Below are 25,919 nucleotides of genomic sequence, written 5' to 3' on the forward strand. Positions count from 1 at the left end.
GTTTTCTGAAGGGCTGCACCAGTTTACATTCTCACCAACAGTTTAAGAGGGCTCCCCCTTCTCTGAATTCTCTGAAGATGCCAACATCTTCTGTTTCTTGCATTGTTAATTTTAGCCATTCTGACAGGTGTGAGGTGGTATCTCATTGTAGTTTTGATTTGTACTTCCCTGATGATGAGTGATGTTGAGCTTCTTTTCATGTGTCTTTTAGCCATTTGCTTGTCTTCTTTGGAAAAACTTCTATTCATATCTTAACTGAATTATTTGTGTTTTTGGGTGTTGAGTTGTATCATTTCTTTATATATTTTAGATACCAACCCTTTATCAGGTATGTCACTTGCAAATGTATTCTCCCATTCCATGGGTTGTCTTTTAGTTTTGTTGATTGTTTTCTTTCCTGTGCAAAAGTTTTTATCTTGATGCAGTCCTAGTAGTTTATTTTTGCTTTTGTTTCTCTAAAGATTCAGCATTCTGATTAAAGAACACTTTGGTGGAGATGGAGAATCTCAGCCCTTCAGAAGGAGAAAGTATCTGGTCTTGATCACATCTGTTTCAGAGTAATAATTAAGTACAACTGAAAAAAAAACTCACCATTATGATCAGGCATTTTATGAGTATACAGAGTTTTATGACCTTCTTGAAAAAATGAACAATAGTCCACAATACTACTTTCTTGTAAAAAAGCACCTTAGATCCAAATGCTTGAAATAAAAGAAATTGTTTTAATACAACCTTTTTATAAGATGAGGATTGTCTATGTTTTCAGTAACCTACACTCAGAGGATTATATTTTGATTTATAAAGATATCCTTAAGTTATGTTTGTCATTAACAGTATGACAGAGCCAACTGGGAAGCATATATATTCATTAATTGCAAAGCAGTGAGCACTCAGGTTCTTTACAGTATGCTCACTACTCTTCATGAAATCTTATTAGCATACGTTTTGATGATGATTCATCTCCTTTCCACACTAGTAATGTATCCTGTCATTCATCACAAAGATAAATGCTTATCCATTTATTTATTCACAATACATATTTTGAATCTCTACATACCAGTCACAGAAGATGCAAGAAAGAATAAGATGCTCTCTGCATGAAACAGCCTCTAGAACATTAAGGTAAGCTAATAAATATGGACACACATTGCAGTGCCATATGATAAATTCTTTATTTTTTTTTAAGATTTTATTTATTTACTTGAGAAAGAGAGAACATGATTTGGGGGAAGAACAGAGGGGAGGTGATAAGTAGACTCCATGCTGAGCACAGAGCCCAACAGGGGCTTGGATTTCAGGACCCCGAGATCATAACCTGAGCCCAGATCATGACCCAAGTTGAAATCAAGAATTGGATGCTTAATAGATTGAGCCACCCAGGCACCCCATAGTAAATCCAAAATAAGCATGATAAACATATAGCACTGTCACAAATGTAGTAATTAACTCTGTGTATGTATATAAAGGAGCTTTTCTAATTATCCATGCCAAGCTGATTAGGAGTACTCTAAGGAGATAAAGTGTTTGAGTAGATAATGTGTATGTGTTTAATCCCAGCTGAAGAAATATTACATATAAAAGAATGGAGGTATAAAATATCTATTTCACTAAAACATGAAATAAGTTTAAAGGAAATGAGGCAAAATATTTAAAAAGGGACCATATCAAAAAAGGGTTTTATAAGGGTTTCATACTACAGGGTATGAGCTTTATTATAAACAATTATGAGTCATAAGCATTATAAACAGGAGAATCAAGCTAAGGTTTTTTGTTTTAAAAAAGTCCATTTGGGGGGGGCCTGGGTGGCTCAGTGGATTAAGGTCTCTGCCTTCAACTCAGGTCATGATCCCAGGGTTCTGGGATGGAGCCCTGCATTGGGTTCTCTGCTCAGTGGGGAGCCTGCTTCCCCCTCTCTCTGTCTCTGCCTGCCTCTCTGCCCACTTGTGATCTGTCTGTTAAATAAATAAATTTTTTTAAAAAAGTCAATTTGGTGGCAATGGGAAGAGTAAACAAGAAGGAGAGGGCAAGACTAGAAGCAAGAGGTTCTGAAAAATTTGCAAGGAAGTTAAGAAATCGAGTTAACAAGTAAAAGAAAAGATTAATGAGTAGATTTGATAAATAGCAAGGAAAAGCCTTTACAAGTCTTGACCAATTTAATGTGGGGAAAATGGATGGAGAAGGATCTAATGGGACTTGAGTTTCTCTTTGGGAATTACATACAAAGCCAACAAAAAGAGAATTCAAGAAAAAGAATACATTCAGAGAAACTATGATTAGTTGAAATCAGAAATGATGCACTTGAAATGTTTCTGGGATACCTCAGCCAATAATTAGTAAGTTATTTAATCAACCAAGTTTCATAAACATTAATATGAGTGGTCTCGGCTGGAACAAAGATTTAGTAGCTTTGTTGAAAAAGTTGGGCAAAATAATAAGAGGGTTGTTAATGTTTTAAAAAAGAGATTTTAAAGGATCCGTTGGAAAGATGTTGACATTTAAGAGAAAGGCAATGAAAGAGGATCAACTTTTTAGACAATGAAAACAGAGGTAGGAGAAAAATCAGGAGAACCCATTTCTGTGGGTTCAGAAAATTGAAAAACAAAGCATGTTAAACTCACCTGGAAGGTCAAGTAAGATAAAGAAAAATTCCCACTGAAGTTAGGAATCAGGTCACTGTGTAGATGCTAGATTGCCATGCCTTATGAATTACAATGGGAATGTGAAAACTATACAAGATATGTGCCTGTAGTAGAAAGAAAAGGGATTGCTGGAGGGCAAGGAGTGCCATTTTATGGGACAGAAACTTGAATAGATTATAGTGTAATACAAAGAAGTTGGTGGAGAGGTAGTGATTCCAACACAGAAAAAAGAGGACACAATTGGTAGAATACATTTCTTGAACTGGACATTGAATGAGTATGTGTAACTCAGCTTTCAACAATAAGATATCAGAAGAGGGAAAATATATAGATGCAGACATGAAATTTCCAAAGATAGTCAGGCAATATGAGGCTTATATTACATCCTGAGCTAAGGACAGGGTAGGTATCTGAGGATGTAAAGGGGAGGAAGTCATTAACAGGGAGAAGATGTTTGGAAAACAAAGGCGCCTGGTTATGCAGATAAATCTCTTAGGTGAAAAGGAATCTTTATTAATAAATCTCTTCCTGGTACAGTCCTCTATCTTTTTTAGGCAGTTGGGGATCGGAGATCAAAGTTTCTTCCTAAGTCTGTACTACCTCCATTGTTTTCAGCTTAAAATAATCTAAAGCCACGTGGCCCATCTAGGGGCAGCCTGCTATCACACACACACACACACTGCTTTCAATTATTTAATTAGCCAGTTGATACTTATTTGACTGTATCATTGATAACAATACATGCAAAAATAATTTAAAGAGAATTTTAATATACATTGTATTTGGTAACACGTTTGAACAGTGGATTTGGAGAAAAGTAGGTCTTTGGATCACTAGTCCAGGACGGTTTCAAGTCTGCTACATTCACTCTCATCCAGCAGCCTACTAAATTTATTTCTTGTTATCAGCAGGATATGGTTAATGAATGTTAACCAAAGAATACTTTTTTTCTTTATTTAAAGAAAGCTCAAATAAGCCACAGGATTTGAAAACTCAGTATGAAACCTGACACATGAATATGTTCATTATTCTTTTCAGTCATCTTCTTTATATATTTTTGCAGAATCTGCTGAGACCTCTTTAAAATGTGGCCTTTGACACTGTAAGAACCAAAATATCTCTTTTAAGATACTTCCCACTCTTTGATCAACAAAGCCAAAGAAGGTGTATGAAATTATAATGCTATTGCTTATCTTAACAAGTTTTTCATGTGTATTTTTTAATTAAGTAAATCAAAATTTCTTCATCATTTATTTTATCATTTCAAACATAATAAATCTCTTCATTTGGGTACTTCCTATTGAGAAGAAGAATGAAGATTATTCCAACACACACACACACACACACACACACACAATGGTTTTGCTGCAAATTGTATACATTGGAATGATATGTAAAGAAAATTGTGTAGCGGTGTTAACAGATTTTGAAATAAAACGTCAGCTTTTGTTGGGAAGTGTATCTAGGTCAGTCTTGATAATCAGAAGTAATGAAAAAAAAAAAGGAAATAACAAAAAGCTTAGAGCTGAACTTTACAGATCTATCACATTGTATAGCCAAAATATTTTAAGCAATGCAATCTTAAAATCACATATCTTAAACACATCAAAACATTTATTAACCAGCAGGATTACAGTAGTGTTGATTTTATCAAACCAAGAGAATCTTCTTATTAAAACATTTTCAGATTTAGAAGAAATTGCTGAAAGTATTTCTTCAAAAATCATAGTGGTAAAGAAACCTGCAGTCTTTCTTCCCTCCATCCCTCCCTAAGTCCCTCCCTTTCTTCCCCCTTTCTCTCAGTCTCTCTCTTTCTTAGCTAACAAAACTAGGCTGCCAAATTTCATTGATGCTGGGGAAATTTGAGACTCCTGGGCAAAGACAAAGGACTAATTATTCATAGCACAGTAAACAGCAGAACCACAAACTTGCATCATTTTCCCTTATCCCAAGTCTCACCGGGAAGCACAAATGGGCCCAGATGGGCTACATTACAGAGATGAACCCTAAATTTAGAGAACCCAGATCTTTTATAATGGGGATAAGCCTGTCCATCCTTTCTCTTGTGGGAGGTATTCTCTTTATTATACCAGACAAAAATCATGCTTGCTTTTTGCTCTAGAGGGAGACACTATCTTTAACTTCCAAGGCTTTTTGCTATGCAAACATCCTTAAAAAGACAGCCTGGAATAAAAGCAATGGATGCTTCTGCTCACAAAATGTAAAGAAAGGTGAGCTCTATGGAGAATTGACTACCAACAGCAGGTTTTATTTCAGATTTTTAAAAATAATTTCTAGGTGATTAGGATTATTGTCACCCACCTTATTTCTCTACCATAACATAATGTTTTTGTACTTCCACCTGCAAGTGAATGGGTCTTACCTACTGTCATGTATCTTTTATGCTGTCAGTGGACATATCCATCTATAAAATCTCAGGCCCCTCTGATACGTTTCGACAATGATCAATACTCTTGACTCTGTCCTACAGAGAATGTAGGTGATGCTTGCATGTTTGCTTTCTGGGGATTTTTTTTTTTTTTTAAGTTACTTTTTTCTGCTTTTGCTGAAGAGTTGACATAGTCAACCTATTCCTTTATCTAAGAACCAATCAGTTAATATGAGTCCCTTACACATATCAATATGATTTGGTATCTTTATTATGTGTATGTGTGTATATATAATGTAAGTATATGTATATATATACACTTACAAAAATTTTTTATGTATCTATTTTATATTTATGTAGTTTATTTATATATAACAAGTTCATATATCTTATGAATATTTTATGTGTGTTTTAACCAAAATATGTTTTAAATATGTTTTAACCTTATACATTCTCTTTTCTCTAATCCTAAGTCTCACTTTTTCTGCAGCCAGACCAGTCCCAGTGATGAGAAATTTGTGGAGGTGTGTATTTAGTTGTATAATGTTTACTTTTTCTATTGCTTCATCTTGTTACATGGCCCTTTATGTTTAACTTTACTTTATTATTAATGTGTTTTTATTACTTTCAGAACAGCAGGAATAAAGTGATAATGGCTGCTTAATTTCTTTGGTACATTGGCTAGTGGAGCATTGGTGTATTAAGATGATAAACAGGCATTATTTCCTTATTTGATTATGTTGCTGTGTTTTGTAATATTCAGAAAAAGAAGAGAGACTTGAAAAAAAATATCTTCTATTGAGAGGATATAGTTCTCATTTCTTTAAAAGAAGTGGTTTTGTGTCTGTCTTATCTGCCAAAGGGCTATATATTCTAAGCCATATTAGGGCTCTGTGGGGAATAAACAATACATTTCAGATGTTTTAACTTTAATTGGTATTGAGACACCATGGTAGAGAAATATCCACATAAACATCTCATGATGAAAGTGAGCTTGAAAAAGCAAACTTGGAAATGAACCTGCAGCTGGAGAAGACAGAAAAAAATAACATTTTTTTTTCCTGAAAATTGGACAACACTAGTGTATTTATTCCATTAAAAACAACTTATACTTTTTAAAATGTATTATCTATATAAATTATAAATGTAGTACATGTTTATTTAATCTAGTAAATCAATTCAAAGTGTAAAGCAAATGTTCTTATTCCTCTCTCTACCATACTGAATTAACTAACGATAACAACATGACTTGTATTTTTCCATTCCTTCATGAATTCTTCTATGGACATAAATAAAAATATGTAAACTTACAGACATGGTTTATTATTATAGCTGTTTGCAGTAAAGGCTGTTATACACATTAATGCATATATTTTTATAATTTATATAACCTGAATTTAAACATATAACAGCTATTTTTCTCAGTAAATTCAGATTTGATACAATTATTAAACAACACTGCTGATTTTTTTTCTTTTTTGCTGCTGTGAATATAAAATATGTTTAGTAAAAATTCTTATGCTTATGTCTTGAGCTATTTTATTTCTATAAGGTTATTTTAAATATAGGTTTTCTGGGTCAACAATTATGGTATTTTAAATTTCTATTGAACAGATTTTTTATGCCAGTTCCCAGATTATTTCCAAAGTTCCCCCAAATTTCTACTTTATTCATCTCTATGAGAATTCTCCTAATCACTAGGTGTTCTTCCTTTAAAAATTTTTTTTTGTCAAATTAATATGCTACATTACTTAATTATTATGTATTTCTCTGTCTAACTAGTATGATTAAATATCTTCTCATATGCTGTTGGCCATTGGTCTTCTTTGGCCAATGTTTTCTATTACTGATTATTTGTCTTTTAATTAGTTTGCATTTGTTATTTTTATGGGAAGCATAAATCCGTATTTGTTATTTTTATGAAAAGATTTGTAATTCCTTGTTTATCATTTGTGCTGCAATATTTTCCAAGTTAACATTTTTTTATGTACCTGTTTTTGGAATTTCTTGCCAATACAAATAATGTGTAGTGCCATATACCTTCTACTTCCTTATGGCAGCTGAAATTTCTATATTGCTGAGGATGATCCAACATTTCTAGTATTTGGAAAATGCTTGTAACATTATAAATTTGAGGCAATTGAATTTATAAAAGAATTTGTGTGGTCTCGGCTTAGAGCTGAGAAGCTATGTGAGTTTGGGGAAATTTCAGATTCGCTTTGTAATACCCTTTGTAATATACTTCTTGTTCCAGGATTTTAGATTGACAATAGACTATGTCCATATTTCTGGCCGTGCTTATTTCTATCTATATCTAGATCTATATCCATATTTGACTATAGCAGAAGCACGTACTATGTTCCCAGTCCTGCAGTAGGTGTTTTCACATAATGTTTAGAATAACCATAAAGCACTATGAGGGAAGTCCCTTGAACTACTCATCAAAATTACTTGAAGTGTTACTTGAAATTCAAAGCATTTCACCAGTGAATGGGGTGAGGATTCCCACCTACAGTGGGTAAAAGAGACTGGCTAATTTTCCATTGTTAATCCATATGTGCAGATAGGAAATAAAATGTAACTCACCAGAACAGAATGCTTTAGTTGCTTACCCAGAGGTGAGCTGTTTTTCATTTGTTTGAGTTTTTCTTGACATAACAAAGAGATTTCTATATCCAGTCTTTGTCTTCTCCAGGTATTTCAGATTTATAGTTAAATGAGATCTAGCTTTCTATTTTTGATCAACTGCTCACAGTTACATATATGGCAAGTGTAAATATAAAAGTGTACTTAAGCATTTAAAACTCATCATTTTTCTCTTTGAAACTCTTCTTCAATGTCTTCCTTTGTATTTAGAATAACATACGGACTCTTTAGTTTTGTTGACAAAGCCCTGCATCTTCTCATACCAGCTTATTTCTCCCACTCATGTCATTTCACTCTCTTTTTTGTTCAGTCTTCTCTAGACACACGACTTGTTTTGATTCTTCAAAACAGCAAGTTTATTCCTTCTTGCTTGCCTGAGACTATTTCCCAGGGCTCCTTTTCATGTATCAGCCTAAACACCCTCCTCAGAAAATTCCTATTTATCCAATCTGAAGTAGACACTAGTTACTTTTATTGCTTTTATTTTTAACTCCCTTTGAGTTCTCAAGAGAAGAATTTAAACATTGTCCCGAATTTCACAATTAAGAGATGAAACTGGCATTCAAATATATATATATATATATACACATACATATATATTACATATATACATATAAACATATAACATATAAACATATATAAACACACATATATTTATATATACATGTGTGTGTGAGTGTGTATGTGTGTATATGTATATACTACATCCAATGCTCATGTATAAATCAGTACTTTGTATGTGTTAAGAAGGATGTAGTTGAGAATGTGAGATATTGCCAAGAAGAGTACTTGAGTGAATTAAATGCTAACTAGGGTTTATATGGTTTAGTAAAAAAGTCATTGAAATTTGAAAAAGCTGTTTATTTCCCTGAAATGATAAGGGCAGACACCAAAATGCATTCAACTGAGGATTGAGAAGTAAAAAAATTTTGAGGGAATCCATGCAGAGACAAAATTTGTATAAGAATGAAAGGAAATGTCTGAGATAGGAAAGCCTTGAGTCCTAGGTGTTGATAGATAGGAGCCTAGGTGTTGATGGATAAGATATTATGAGGGTTAATCTGAGGGTTAAAGAGTGGTGAGAGGGATAGTCCCATGAGCCAGGATCTCATAAAGATGGAAGGACTGGAAATGAATGGCGAGACTAAATGAAGAGATTTAGCATAGTTTAGAAGAAAAAAAAGGAAGTTTGGCAAAGTGAGTAACAATTATTTAGAGTTGTACCACCCAATTTTAAACTTTGATTAACAATTTCCTTGACTGCAAAATGACATATGTAATAGCTATTTTGAAGTTTTATTGTTCTATTTGAAGAAATCAGAATAAATTATGCATATATATTTGGGATGTAACAGGAACTTAGTAAGTGGTAGCTCTTACTATGTAATAAACAACTTACCCAAAGTGATTTCCCTGGTAAGTGCTGACCGAAACTTGAACAGTGCAAAGCCCAGTGACTTAATTACCATCTACTCTGTCCTTCAGGATGAAGTGCACCCTAGATACCACATGTATCTTTTTCCTAAAAGGGAGCATGTTTTCTTGTACCTATAAATACACACATGGCAACTCTGCAGGCACTGCTGATACAATATTTCACCTGAGGTGGTTGAAGGGAAGGAGAGCAGGAGCAAATACATGCTAGGAATGATTCACTGAGAATATTGTCAATTGTAGTCATCCAGGGGGATGCTGAACTCTTACTCAGCAATACCACAGGAATAATTCATGCCACATACACATAGGGCAACTATTTGACTCTCAAAGAAAATGATTCAATTGTAGGCTGTCATATTTGCCCCTCTAATAAGTACATGGTCAGTGGCAATTGAGATTTCCTCATGAAAAGGAGATATCAATTAAAGTGTCAAGATCAGAATGTAGCAAGTATGTAGAACATTCCACAAGATTTAATTTTGACCTACACTTAATAAATTTTAGAATTTTGGGGGGACCTGGATGGTTCAGTCAGTTAATCATCTGTCTTCAGCTCAGGTCATGATCTTGGAGTCCTGGAATCCAGCCCTGTGTCTGGGTTCCCGCTCAGTGGGGAGTCTGCTTTTCCCTCTCCCTCTGCTCTCTCCCCGCCACTGCTTGTGCCCTCTCTCTCTCTCTCAAATAAATACATCAAATCTAATAAATAAATAAATAAATAAATAAAATGGAATTTTTGACAGGTTACAAGGCCTGTTTGAGCTTAGAGTTATTCATCTGTAATAAGTGGAAATAAAACTTGCATCCCATCATAGTGTGACTGATTAAGTAAAACTGAATGTATCATGCCTTGTATACAGAAGGTTAAGCTGTATGCCTTGGAGAGTTGCCTTTCTCCCTTTGTTCATTTCATCTAATCATGGGATTGTAACTAAGTCTTCAATGAAGACACTCTGAAATGTGTATTTCTAGTTTCACCTTTCCAATTGCATAGTTTTTAATCTTCAAGGCACAAAGCAAATAAAATACTTCTCATTGGGGACACCTGGGTGGCTCAGTTGGTTAAGTAGCCGCCTTGGGCTCAGGTCATGATCCCAGCGTCCTGGGATCGAGTCCCACATCGGGCTCCTTGCTCAGCAGGGAGCCTGCTTCTCCCTCTGCCTCTGCCTGCCATTCTGTCTGCCTGTGCTCACTCTCTCCCCCTCTCTTTCTCTGATAAATAAATAAAATCTTTAAAAAAAAATACTTCTAATTGTAACATTATTAGCAAACCATAACAATAAACTTTCCTCTTTTAAATCTTCTAGTGTCTTATTTTTCTCATTGATATTTTTCATTTTTATCCTAATCTCTCTTTATATAGACTTTGTAAGTAAGAATTCATATGCAAATCATTTTTAATCACGCATAGTTATCAGTCCAATGCCCTATCATACCAGGTTGGCAAATATATGTCTTAACAGAAAAAAGTTACATAAAATCCGGCAAATATATTTATTAATTATAGGTACCAATGAAAACTAAAATGTAGATTTGAACATCAGATGTGAAAATACCTTTGAATAGTCCAGCTCAAGGGGAAAATGATGTACATTTTTAACTGTGGTAGATTATTTACATAGATTTATTTTGTTTGTTTCTTTTAATGTAAAACAGTCACCACTTTCATATAACCACATAATTTTGAGATTGAGATTGTCTATTTTTTTATCACTAAAATTTCCAGGGAAATAATCTCTTCTTTATATTATTTCTATAATGCCATAACAATACCAATACCATAACAATACCAATTATTTCCTAGAACAACATATTTATTTTCTGTTCACAATATATAATTGATTCATTATCAGTATATTCCATATTTATAAGCCCCTTACATTGTCATTCATAATGACTAAAAAAATTGCATTTTTTTCTTAAAGAATCTAATAACTCACACTTCTTATATTGATAATTAGTGTCATGCTACTTCAAACCACACATAGAAAGCCAAACAAATTTGATGTGAGTTGATTATCTGTAAGTTTATATTCCACTGAAGAGTCATTCTAATATTTTCTAATCTGTATTTCATTTAGATAATTTTCTGACATGTAGATATTATTAATAAAGTTATTTCAAATACACTGAAGACAGGAACTATAGACATAGATGACACTGAGTGTGGAGTTATTTTAAATTGAAAAATCTTATTTAAAATGTGATTAAAAATAAATAATTTTAAAAATAAATAAATAATAAAAAATAAAATGTGATTAAGTGGGCTTTTAGGAACTATAAATTTTTAGTTTACTAAACTACTTTAATAAGCTTAAAAATTCTCATTTAATAAATACATGTACTGCTAATTTTCTAATCTTAAAGTATCAAGCATCATATACTGACATTAATTCTGATCTTTAAATGTAGAAGATAAAAAAAATGCAAATTTTAGTCTTAAAAAAATCACTTGGTTCTTTTCTAGAAACAAGTCCTACCACTTTTAGGTTAAAACCCAAACCTATAATTTTCTTCACGGACTGCATGAAATTGGAAGTATAATGAGAAAAATATTCTTACTCAGTTAAACTTTTTTCATTGGTTAAATCAAACACAAAATAAATATGAGTTTTTAGCTACTTTTATTAAATACAATAATCTCACAATAATTTATTGTTTGAAATGGTCAAGTCTGTTTCACCAGATACCTTTCCTAATCCTTAGTGCTTACTATGCTTAAAAATTGGATCAGCTTCAGAGATTTTTGGATACTTATTTTGTAATAGATATGATTAAGAAAAATATATATGTTGTAAGTATAGACACACCAGTAGAGAATAAATACAGTATCTATGCTAAGCAATATTAAAAATAATTAGTCTTATTTATCAAAGAAGTCAATTAATAAGTACAAAAATACTGGCTTCCATTTTGTAAAAATAGTTTCCTCTGCTTCTGTTTGGGAAAATGAAAAAGCAAATGGCTAATATACCAGGTGTTATTTGTTTAGTGTGAAGGAGCAAAAATCATAGGTATAAATTAAATTTCTGAAATTGTAATTAAGTCAGAGACCTGGGTTTATCAAAACTATTTACAGTGTTATCCAATCATATTTTATAATGAAAAGTAAGTCCTTAAATTTAATATTTACATATATGCTTTGTTATTATAAATGTCTACTTCAAAGGTGATAATGTCAATAATATACCATTGGCTTTACCTATATGTGACAATTTAGGTAAACCTGAGATGTATGGTTTATAATAGGATAATAATTTTCTGAAGCAGTTTCTTGATTTTGATAAACTATGAGATCCATAAGGGCATGAAGGCTTTTCAATTTTGTTTTACAGTTGTAGTTTAACTTTTAGCATTGTGTCCAAACCAAAACAGACACATGACAAATATACTTTAAATGAATGTATGGTTGGATTTGGAACTGATGCTTCATTTACCCTGATTTTATTGATAAAGGATTTTAACACCATATGCATTATATGAAGTCCCAATTATTATTGCTAAGGCATGAATTTAAAAACACTAAGGTCAATAACTACCTTAAAAAAGACTCTAAAGGAACTGTGACTCAAAACTTTGTCAATATGGGCCTAGCCTCAAGAGACAAAGAAGCCCTTTCTGAAGGCATATAATTAAAAAGGGTTTAGAGGGAAGCTCTAATTTTCCATGGAAATAAATTCCACAAAATGACAGCTGTCCAGTTATATCTGGTTTCACAGGCTCTCTACAAGGAACTCACTTTTTGTTGAGTTTTCTACAAATGTTTAGACTCCATTTTAAAATGTCACTTGCTCTCCCCACCTCCTCAATTAAGGCAGCAACTGAAAAACCAAGATTTATTTCTTCAAGTTTTGGATTTATAATCAACATATTCTTTCTTGGACAAATGCCCAGTTCTTGCCTTCTAGAATAGCAAGGGAAACAGAATTATTAGCTTATGTTGATTGTTTAAGCCTAAGTAATTCCCAGGCTAAAAATTCAAGTAACACTGGAAAAGTTAATTTAAATCAGGGCAAGAACCAAGTTAGAAGATCACAGGGAAATGTATTTTGTCTTTCAAAATTTTTTTGAAAGTTATTGATAGCAACAGTTTTGTGGTACCACTTCAGGTTGGATGTCTTGAGATCTCTGACAAGCCATAAAATATCCTGTAAGCCAGGTCCTGCTCTGAACAATCTGATAGCCCTGTATTCTTCCTAAGTGAAAGTGCAGTGTGTGACTATAAATAATTGCTTTTTATAAATGTGCCTAAATTTACTTCATCAAAGGAGTGTTGTCCTTCAAAGTGGACATCTTAGGAGAGGTTCTATTTATTCCATTACACTAAGAATTTGGAAAACTTCTTGTGTATTCTTGCAAATATGTGAGTCATGCAGAAGCAAAAATCAATCTTAAAACTATTAAAAACACAGACTCTTTGGGGGCTAAAAATAGCACGGCCCAATTCCATCACTTACATTTTTCATGAGTCTTGGTTCCAAATAAGCTCCATCTTTTTTGTCAAATGAAATCCAAATTTAAAGTATAAAAGTCCGGCACTACTGGGTGAGTCAATAAAATATACCACAGACTACAGAGCTACTTCCAAAAGAGTTTTTCCAAAATGCCTAAAGGGATGGGACTGTCACTGAATTGGGACTATACACTCCCAAGGGACTACTTGGGTACAAGCTTAAAAAGTCAGCCAACATATATTCTTAAATCATACTCCATAAACAATGGGTACACAGTAAATGTAAGAATCCCTTACATTTTTCTTGAGTTTTAAAATATATAATACATAAATAATAATGTGTCACCCTAATAAATAATTTTAATTTGTTAATTAATATGCATCTTTTATAAAATGCTTATAGTTTTGAATGGGAATCAATAAACAAATGTCTGGCTCTTCATTGTGCCCACATGATTAATCAGAAGCAGAGCAGTGGAATGAAAAAAAGTAGTAGAATAAATCTGTTACTAATATTTTAGACAAAAGACCGAAGTCCCACCAAGGGAACAAAAGAGAACTGGTTTATATGTAAAAATGGGCAAGGAGTGATATATAGAAGAATTTTTTTGCAATGAAAAGTTAAAGTCTGTCTTCAGAGAAAATAAAATAATTTCTTCTTCTTCAAATATAGCTTTAAATTGGAAGTCAAACTATCTTGCAGAAGCATGAAATATTCCAGACAATTTTCTTTACATTTTAAAATCTATTAATTAGAGGAAATTATTGATTTGTATTTCATTTTCAATTGCCAAAAATATAGGCAAAACTATTTCCTTCTTGTGCATTTTCCAGATTTTGGAATGATTATATTTCCTGAAAGTAAACTCTAAATAAAACCAGATAAAGAAGCTCAGTATGTGCAAGTTGGATCTTAAACACATCTGAGATTTCAGTTTACCTGCAGGATGTCATATATTATGCTTAAAAGTTAACATTAATATACAAGTATACCTTGAACCTGGAATCCATGAGTAGAATTAATTTCCCCACAGTAGAAGACCTCAATCTTGTTACTGTAAATTTTCTACTTCTCTGCCACTCAGTCTTAGAAAAGCATAAAATCAAATGCTAGACTCTTAAAATCATCACATACATGAATCATGTAATCTATCAACAAATATTAATTGAGCACCTACTATGCACAAGAACCCATACGGGATGGGATACAGAGAAATAGTTCATGACCTTGAGGATTATAATATGTGTAGTTGATGAAAAAAGACCTATGCAAGAGGTCTATTAGGTTTTTTTTAATTGCAGTAAAATCCTCTGAAATGATATATAAAAATTAATTTCAAAACAGGACTGGTAGAGCTTTTACAAGGATATCAGATAAATAAGAGTATAGTAAAATACTGAAAAGCTTCTAAAAATTTTACTTTTCTGTTCTAAACGTTAGCTATTATGACGTAATTTCCTAAGGGTGAATTCTGATCAGAAACTGGTAAGTTGTAGGCTTCATTTTGCAAATTCAGTGGGTATTATTGACTAATTGAGTGAAGAAAGGTTAAAGCAGAAAAAAATTTGCAGAAACTCAAATTTGGCCCTTGATAACATAGGCAATGGGTTATTTTATAGCTAAAACCCAATCGTTATTACAAAAGGATGATTTCACAACTGTCATGGCATTAAAATGACTTTGATAAGCATTACAGCATTAAAACATATTAATGAATAGAAAAGATTTATATCTTTTTATTTGGTGCTTAAGGGAAAAAACAGACAAATTGTTTTGCTTTTGTTTATATTCTCAATTATCCTAAGTACTCGGTTTAATTTGTTCTCTTCCCAATTAAGTCTAGAAATATGAAGATCTGATGGGAATGCATGTCTCTGTTAAATGTTGCTTGAGGATTAAGCCAAAATGATTTATGGGATTTTTTTTTCATTAAACTGGTATTTTAGGGTCACCTGGGTGGCTCAGTGGGTTAAGCCGCTGCCTTCGGCTCGGGTCATGATCTCAGGGTCCTGGGATCGAGCCCCGCATCGGGCTCTCTGCTCTGCGGGGAGCCTGCTTCCCTCTCTCTCTCTCTCTCTGCCTGCCTCTCTGCCTACTTGTGATCTCTGTCTGTCAAATAAATAAATAAAATCTTTAAAAAAAACCTGGTATTTTATACTTTTATTGAAAGACATAAATTTTTTATTGTGTGGCCAAGGAATTAACATTTAATATATTTACCTAGTGTGTGAAATATCTGAGCAATTATTTAACAAAGCACGCATATAGCGATTGTCGAATTATTAACATCAGAGTTCAAAGCTCAAATTGATATAGATATATATGGTAAGTGAAGGTCAGCATACTGATGACTGAGAATTCAAAGTAAATTTGATTGATTGATATAAAGTTCTATTTGAGATTATTTGGATTTGGAGGATGGGAAGAAAGAACAACCTATGTTTGTTTTATAAAATTTATACAATCAGATCTAGAAGAAGGAGTAAAATTTCTTTACTGGCAGAAAAGCACTGTGAAAGTATTTTAGTTTCTGGTGTTAGTAAGTTTCATCTTACTAAGTAGATACAGCCCCTGAACTAATAAGAATCCATCCCCTGCTTCCAATGTAGACACTTAAAAGTATTTTAGCCATAGAAGGAAGAACTTATTTCTGATATAAAAACTTGAGGTATGCTTTTGATCCACAGATGCAGGAAGGCACCCATATGAGTTCTGAGAGCACAGATCCACTGGTAATGGACTCCCATGAGAGGACCAGCATCTATTGTATAACAGACTGAGGTCTGGCCAGACCAGCACCTCTCAACTGGAGGTGATTTTACTTCCCCCAGGGAATGCTGGAAATGTCTGGAGACTACTGATTATCACAGTTTTGGGAAGCGGCAGTGAGGAGGTGCTATTGGCGTCTAATAAGTAGAGATCAGAGATGCTGCTATGCACAAGACATTCCCTCACAACAAAAATGCTCTGGCCGAAAATGTCAGTAGTAATGAGATTGCAGAATTCTGAGTAGAGGCATTGTTTTCTCCCTGTTGAAAAACGGCTGAATTGGAGTTCCACCTACTGGTAAACTACAGTCCAAGAAAGACCCCACTGTATAGAGTACCAGCCAATCCTACCTGGCCATAAAAATATCCTGCTTTAGTATCATGGGAGAGAAATTAGAAGCGGGATGCATGAGTGAATGTCAGTATTTCTTTCTCTGTGTATCTATTTCATTCTCAAGTTTAAGAATTTTTTGGTCAGAGTATTTAATTGATTAGCTAACCTACTCTCGGAGTAGGTTAGGGAAGACAGAGTTAATCTGTTTTCCCCTGCCCATAAATCACATGTTGACTCAGGTTTCCTTTGGTGTAAGTACAGAAGAGGAAGGATCCTCGATAGTGAAGAAATTAGAAGGTACTTACAGGAGAAAGTAATTCATAAAATAAACTGTGTAGGGTCATTCATTTTTATCTCTAGTGGGGTCAAATTACTCATTCACAAAGTATCCTGTGTTAGAATATTGGTCCCTTCTATTTATTCTACAACCTAGATCCTTACACCTTTTCGTGGTCTTTCAGAGACATAAGAAGTATGAAAAAATCTTTCAAACAAATGCTTTTAAAAAGATATTGGACAATGATAATAGATGCTAACTGCAATCTTGTCCGTTTCTTTCTGTGACATACTACTCTTTTCATAATCACACTAAATAGAAGAGTGCTTAGTAGGTAGTAAGTGCTTAAAAAAGATTTGTTGAATAAGTGGTTTGTTATCCAAAACATGAACTCTCCTTTAATGCATTAATACTCCTCCTTTCTTTTGTCTATGTTTTTTCAAACCCAGATTTTTCTATTTTCATGGATTTTCTAACATATTTTTCTTCTTTTCTGTTCTGAGTGTGACACCCTGGGCGGCACTTTCATTCTGGCCATGGTTTCTTGATTGTTCTCATGACTTTAATATTAACAGCCTTTTGACTAACTTGCCGCCAAATTACTCCTTCTAAAAGATCTTTGTGCATACTCTCCACTACTTTTAGCACATTTAAAAGTTCCCTGTTGGCTAAAATGAAACTTTTATTGTTTTAGTTTTACAAATTTTGGTTTATTATTTTAATTTCACTTATTAACTTGGAATTTTACAGTTTATTTAACCTACTATAGATTTTTTTTTAAACACTATTTGGAAAATAGGTAAGAAGGTCAGTATGTCATTCAGAGAACTGTCACTAACTAAGAATTAAGAGACTTTAATTGTTGATCCAGGATTTAACATTAAAAATAGTTGTATGAGTTTCAGTAATCTTCTTTGATGATATTTGAGCTATATCTCAGTTTTACAAAGCTTTATGTCTCTAGAGGAACAATGTCTGATGTTTGGATATCAGGAAAAAAAAGTCTTTGCTCAATACCTTCACCAAAGAAAAAAATATAAAGAAGCTAAAATTTGGAGACTCGGGACCCTTTTGTTACTTTAGCTACAAATCAGTCTTACAGAGGTTGTGTTACAGAAAATATTAGGAAGATGAAAATAAATCATTTGCCACATTGTTGAGAGTAAATTATTCTTTCATAAAGAAAAAGTTTAAAAGGGAAATGTTTTTTCCCACTCATCTTGGCTTCAATCAGTCCAGCTGCCTTTTAGCAGCCAAACAGCCCATTATCACTATTGTTGTATTTGAATCATCATGGCCTTGAAATGAACTGCTTGAGGAAGATGGCTTGAATGAAATACATACATATACATTGGCATCATTCTTCAGTCTCTTCTTTTTTTCAGAGGCATCGCTTTCAAGTCAAGTTGGCTCTTGTCCAAAATGAAAAAAAAAAGGAACAGTTAAACAGCTGGTACCAATTATACTAACTTCAGTGGGACTACATGCTCAAGTGTCCGTGTTGCAAGCTGAATCTATGGTATAATGGACTTGTTAGTCCTAACTTGACCATGGTGCTAATGCTGAGTTTGTTCATGGGCTCCTATTTAAAGTAATCTCCAGAATTATATACCCACAAGCAAGTGTTAATATTTTTTGTGTGTTTTTTTAAGCTCACTGAATTACTGCTTAATTGTGTATACCAGAGAATCTTGTTTTCTAGGGACAAAAAATCCGAGAAGGCTGGATTTAAAAGTTTGAACAGACAATCTGAAAAGTAATACTCTATTTCAACACTAACATGCAGATATGGACCTTCAGAAAGATAAAAAGACTATGATAATGAATACCGTGAAATGTGCATCACAGTTATTTTTCTAGCATCAAGGATTATTTTTCTAGCATCAAAAATTATTAAAAATATAATTTCTCTAAGTTCCTCTATAGCAAGGATGGAAAATTAGTAAGTATTATACATTATTGATTCATTTAAAAAATATCTGTCTTCAGTAAACATACAATGACATTTCACACCTATTCTTAATTGTATACCTTATGTTTTATGAAGTCGCCTCATTCTTTAAGGAACTTAGATTGCAATCCTAACTGAGATGCTATTCTCTAGAACCACAAAGTAAATGTTGGCAATATTAAATAGAATTTGGACAGAATAAAATTCCAGTTCATAATTTTAATCCCAAAGAAGTACAAGTTCTAAATTTGGCAAAATACACTGGTTTTAATATGCTCTAGTCTGAAATAGAAACTTTCTTAAGTTTACTTTAGAAAAAAAAAAAAAAAAACTCCATTGCTCTCCATCAAGACAAGCATCTCACAAATCACAAAGAGGATTTTGTAACTAGGCAACCAAGGTCAGAGAGACTGTGACCAAGGTTTGGAGAACCAGCTGAACACACACACCAGGAAGAGTGAGGCTTGGAGCTGCAAAAAAGGAAATTAATGTGTTTTAAAGCACTTCTTTTTAAAACCTATCATTCCATAACACTTTGCAGGTGTACACTCTGAAAAACAGCTGATAAATCTGCTCCAGATCCACATTTGAATAATAAAATCGTGTCTTATTCAAAAGATGTCTTATTCAAAAGATGTTTTATTATAAATACACCCTGATCAGACAAGAAACTGGAAAACAAACAAACAAAAAACCCAGAAACAGACATTTTTCTAACATGGGTGATTTCACTTGAATAGTACATGAATACTTGATTTTCCTAGACAAGGATACACGCTCATAACAAAAGGATAACTTTGCCAAATCCTGTAGTCACGAATGTTAAGATGAATGACCTGTTTTCTGGAATTCTCATCAACTTTTCCAAGTAACTGAAGTTGATGTTGGTGTTTTTTATATTGACACAGTGATAGCATATTGATCAGTACTACAAAATTATGATACCTATCAAAATTCTAGAAGGAAACAAATATGATTAATATCAAATACTGTTATTGATTTTAAGGTGATTGTAAAGCTGTTAGTCTCAGAAGCTCAAAAATTATCTTAGGCCTGTAGTCTCCAGCAATTGTGTCAGCGAATTGCACTGAATAGTGTGGTTATTTTGCACTGTTAGCTGTTGAAATGCTTCATAAGGCAAGCAGTATTGTAAATAGCTTTAAAGGTTGTATGAGCCTTCTAAGATTTTCTCAGTCTCAGCTGCGTGGGTTTGGTAGACAATTTGGATACATCTGGGCTATTACTCTGCTTACTTACTTTCCATTCATTTTCCCCAAAAGACATGTCCATATTTGGGAAAAGAGACACTATTGACTAAAGTGTGCACCAAAATTCTCAGACAAGTTACATTGTCGTGGTTAAATTGAATTAACATTTAGTTTTATGATATCATATTTAAATTCTTCCCATTTAAACCTAATAATGAAATTCCTGATGCCATTTTAGCAATATCACCTTGTCTAGAAACTATTGTCGCTCTCGCCAGCAAGAACGACCAGGAGACCTCAGCGAAGCAAGCTTTATTTCTGGGTAGCTGTTGGGATCTCTCCTTTCACCGCCCACGCATGTGTATATATACCAAAGCAGTACAACCAATCACTTGCAGCCACATAGATACAAGAGGCATTTTGGACTACTTCCTTAATCCTCAGTTCCGCCTACTGGCTCGCATCCTGCTGCCATCTTAATGGCGTGTTTACTTTCAGGCACCGACATCTCCCCCTTTTCTTTTATATTAGGCATGCAAGGCAGGAGATCGTGCCTGTCTTAGGTTGTCAGCTACCATGAACATGCTTACTCATCATCGGATAATTCCCCCTGGTTGGAGAACTCCTGGCTTAGGTTGCTATGTGCATGCAGCCAATCTTACCCGTCATTGACTACCGATCTAGCGCTGCCAGCCAGATTTGGGGAAAGGTACCAGCTTCCGGTGCCATGCAAGCTTGTACTAGCGTCAGCTGTTGTCTACGTTGTTGTTTACGTAATGATGCAAAACAGTGGAACATAAAGATCAAGCTCAGGAGTAGTCCAATTAATAGTGCACCCATACCGGCCCACTCTTTAGCAAACGAGAGTGATTGGTCCCCAATCCCGTAATGGAGCTATGTCAATCTTAGTTGCATTAATAGTGAATATTTGTTGTCTTAACAATCTTGTCAAATTGTAATATTGATTGCACCATGTCCCATTTAGGTGTCTGCTTAACTCTTTCGACAGATTAGTGGCAATAGAAAGGTCATTATAGGCCACGGAGGTTATGCAAAGTCCAAAAAGTGATTGGATGCATCCGGTCGTCAATAGTTTCTGGAGAATGTCCACTTGTTCCTGGATTAGATCTACTCGCTGATTGACGATCATAATGCTGGCTTGAAGGTGGCCATTAATTAGTTCTTGTGTAGCGAGGGCTTCTGCAACTCCGGTAGTTAGGTTATTAAGAGTGGAGGCAGTCTGTACAGACGTGGTGAGAGCTACAGCCACTGCAGTTGCTGCAGCTGCGGAGGTCGCTACAGCCGCAATAATGGCTGCGGTGATCCCAAAGTCTCTTTTATGTCTTGAGAGCAATACAGGCAAATCATTAGGATTTACAGAAACGGGCATGGGAATGAAAGTAGGTATACAGGAGGGAGGATGGCAGACTCATTCGTCAGTGGCATGGGGAATGGCCAGGCTTTCACTATTGCCCATTGGTGCATCTGTTGCAGGGATGCTGGTGTCGCCAGGATCTCTATCAGGCCGAGCATCAGGACGGGGCAGGCCATGTTGATCGATTCTTCTAATCAGTCACTCCGGGACCCAGATAGGCACTTGGGCATCCTGTGGAAAAAGACAAACAGAACCTCTGTGCCATCTTAGGACCGGGTCAGGGCCTCTCCATTGGCCCATGAGTATATCCTTCCACTTTGCCTGGGCTAGAGTGCGTTCCGTAACCGCCGCATGCCTGTCCGCTGCAGATGTACCATTATGGTCCAAGGACAAAAAATTTAAAATGTAAAGGGTGAGAGATGTAAGATCACGGGGTGACTTGTAGTCATCCCCTACTCCCCCTTTTCTTATTTTTTGTAAGCATCGTTTGAAGGTGCCATTGGCGTGTTCAATTATTCCTTGACCTTGTGGATTGCAGGGTGTACCTGTAGTATGGACTATACCAAATTGACTCAGGAATTGATGGATAGATTTTGATGTAAATGCAGGTCCATTATCTGTCTTTATTTGTTTTGGGATACCCCAATCTGCGAAGCTTCGTAGGCAGTGTGTGATGACTTGTTTTGAATTCTCCCCCGTGAGGGGAGTAGCCATTATGATACCCGAAAAAGTGTCCACTGATATATGTATGTACTTTTGTTGCCCGAATTCAGGTACATGTGTGACATCCATTTGCCACAGGTGATTAGCTTGAAGGCCTTTGGGATTTACCCCCAAGGAAGGCTGAGGGAGTAATGTGGCACAATTCCCACAGGTCCTTACTATATCTCTTGCCTGTTCTTTGGTGATATGGAATCTATATCTTAAGGTATTAGAATTCACGTGCCATTTGCTATGGAACAGCTTCGCCTGTTCAAAGGTAGGGCAAATAAGTTGGAAACGACTATTGTGGTCTGCTAGAGCATTGCCCTCGGATAATGGTCCCGGTAGGCTCATATGGGCTCTGATGTGATCTATCTCCGGTGTTAGGACCATTCGGACGGTCGCTCTGATATCGAGCCCTACTTATCCAGAGGTTGCGCACCTTTCTCCGAGGGAGGATACCATGTCCTGGGCATTTGCATTAGCGCCCCATAAATTTGTGTCGGGCCCCAGGCACAGGGCCCTGCTTCCCGTTTTTTGAGTCATTGGATTGAATCCAGTTATTCGGTGGCAGGGGATTTCCTTGAATATCTTTCTGGGACCTACATTCATTAGCCCAATGATTCCCTTTACGGCAATGAGGGCACAACCCAGGTGCGGGCTTGACTGGTCTAGGAGATCCTTTACCCTCTGGACAATCCCTCTTAAGATGACCGTCCCTTCCACAAAGGAAACAAGCCTTGGAGGAACTCCTGGTTCCTCCATTGAAACTTCTTATTCCTTGGGCTACTGCTGCTGCCATAACTTGGCCCTGAACAACTGTATCAGTGATGTCTCGACACACTTTGATATACGTAATCAGGTCCTTAGACTTGCAAGGGCGGATAGCCTCTCTACACCATTTATTTGCTTGTTCATAGGCTAATTGTTTAACAAGGGGCATTGCTTGGTCCACATCCCCAAATATGCGCCTTGCTACTTGGAGCAGACAATCTACAAAGTCAGCATGGGGTTCATTAGGCCCCTGCAACACCTTGGAAAATTGTTCCTGCAAATCGCCAGAACCCTGTATGGTCTTCCAAGCCCTAGTGGCTGCAGCTGCTATCTGTACATACACCCCTGGGGGGTACCCAATCTGATTGTTTTATCCCACAAATTGACCTCCTCCCATGAGCATGTCAATATTCCAGTGGGGATTCCCTGACGCGGCGTTACGCCGGGCACTTTCTGAGCTACACTCTTGCCAAGCAGTTTTCCATATCAAGTATTGTCCACCAGACAGAGTTGCTTTTGCCATGTTAGTCCAATCATCTGGGGAAAGGTTCATGCTACCGACTGCTTCCAAAAGTGAAAGTGTATAAGCAGCCTGTGGCCCTTAAGTAGTGACTGCTTCCTTAAACTGTTTAATAAGTTTGAAGTCTAGTGATTGATGAAACCTCTGTTTATTTTGATCTTCTAACACTGGGTATGCAAGAGGGGAGGGTTTAGTAAAGTCCGTAATGTCCCTCCATCCTGCATTTCTACATTCTGGACAACTGCATGCCCCTCGGGAGCATGAAGTGTTATATGGTGGCGGCCATTCTGCAGGTGGCGCTACAGGCCTACATTCAGGGGTAGGAATTCTTGACCTTCTGACAGAGGGCGCTAGGGAGTCATATTTTTTTCCCGGCTTCTTTGTATGTCCTTCCCTTTAAAGGTTCCTTAGGGACTTCCTCTTTTAATTTTAAGTGCGTCATGGCTTCCCCAAGCTCATCTTCAGAGGAGCTCTCCTCTGAACTTTCTCCCCCTCTACTAGATCCTGCCTTAGAGGCTTCTCTGACCTGCTCCATCACCTCAACACCTTCCTTGATAACATTTTTAACCGTTTTATGGTTCTTCCCCCAAATGTTCCCATTGAGGAATATTAAGAAGTCTTCAACCTTTTTCAAGAACTGCCAAGCTGCTTTCGTTTTTAGCGGAGTGCCGTTAGCCTTAAGCACTTCTGTCAGTAATCCCTCCATCTTAGTAAACTTTGATCCCATTATTTCTTGTCCTATGCCTAGGAACCCTTTTACTTCTCGTCCTATACTTAGGAACTTTCTTATCTGAAATTTTGTGCGCACTTACCGGATCGTTGCGTTCACTGAGAACTCCTCGGTTTCCGAGGGTTCCCGGGTTTCGGCACCACTTGTCGCTCTCACCAGCAAGAACGACCAGGAGACCTCAGCGAAGCAAGCTTTATTTCTGGGTAGCTGTTGGGATCTCTCCTTTCACCACCCACGCATGTGTATATATACCAAAGCTGTACAACCAATCACTTGCAGCCACATAGATACAAGAGGCATTTTGGACTACTTCCTTAATCCTCAGTTCCGCCTACTGGCTCGCATCCAGCAGCCATCTTAATGGCGTGTTTACTTTCAGGCACCGACAATTATAGTACATGTTGGTCAAAGAAATTCTAAAAATGTGGGGTGTATCTGTGGATCAAAATTTCAAATCGCTTTCACATGTTGCAAAAGCACAGGAAAAGCACAGATAAGCTTTTTTTTTTTTTTTTTAATCATGCCTTCACCTCTAACTATCCCTTCTCACTTCTATTTTTGCCTATTGCACATGTAACTCAGCTTCAATGAGGCCATAATTAAGTGTAATCTTGTTGTTGGTTTAAAGAGAAACTTGTATATCACAGTAATGCTGTGTTTGCTGTGTTCACTGGACCTTAGTGTTATCATTTCAGTACAGATGCCTGACCCAAAACTATAAGCAACAGTTCATTTCTTTCTGTATGATACTGAGCAAATATACTTATATGCCCATTAGTTTATAGGTGAAATCATAAGCTGCTTAGTTCAGCAGTATTTTCTGAACTTACAACCTTTCCCTCTTAGCTGACCTGCAGGAGGGAGTATGATCTTGTATTTGCAGAGACTCTAGATACATTTGAGAATTTATGACCAATAGGAAGAACAGTAGGAAAGTGAGATTCAGTAATTCAGGCTCTGGACAATAACTGACTCTATTAGAAGAAAGTCAGGCACCACATTAAGGTTTACTTTACACGGTATTATCAGCCAGATTGTTTTTAATGCATAAAACAGTTGTGGTGAGAAAGCCAGATACAGAATGAAAACTAAATGCATGTTTGGGCTTTTTGTTATTGTTGTTATTTTTTGTTTTACGTTTCACAGATTTATTGTTATGCCAGCCATATGGATTTTATTCTAAAGGTCTCTTTCTATATATTTAAACCAAAACTTCAAAATGTTATGCAGTATATAAATTCTAAAGGTAAATATAAATATCTACTTAATGTTTCTTTAGAAGCCAAATTTAAATGGAAACAAAAATGTAGCAAAATTCCTAAAGAAATGACCCATAAACCATAACTTACCAAAAACACTATTAAATGATTAAGAGTTTTCCCCTGACATAATCACTACATGTTTTTAGATATCTTCTAGTGACAAAAGTAAGTTTTTTTTAAAAACAATCTTATTCAAAAATCATTCTTTGGACTGGTGGAAATTTCATTAATATCATTTTTTGAGGATCATTAGTTGAAAAAAATTATCATTTAATAACTTACAATTTTTTTAGATTTGATAAATATGTGTGTCCTCTTTAAACATGTCTATAATATCTACTTTTATCTTGCCATAAAAACGAATGTGCTTCCAAACAGATTAGCCATAAGGTTTTCATATATTTCCAATTTTCACAATAAATGACATCTGTGAGCCAGTTGGAATTAACAAAAAAG

General features: G+C 35.3%; 1 long non-coding RNA gene across 2 annotated transcripts in view; it reads left to right on the forward strand.

The window, feature by feature from the left end:
- The window catches only part of LOC309862979, an 84,030-nt gene that overhangs the window by 56,877 nt on the left and 1,234 nt on the right, over nucleotides 1–25,919 (forward strand). The gene's annotated exons all lie outside the window — the stretch shown is intronic.

The sequence above is a fragment of the Mustela nivalis genome, assembly GCF_964662115.1.
Source record: "Mustela nivalis genome assembly, chromosome: 4".
NCBI lineage: Eukaryota > Metazoa > Chordata > Mammalia > Carnivora > Mustelidae > Mustela > Mustela nivalis.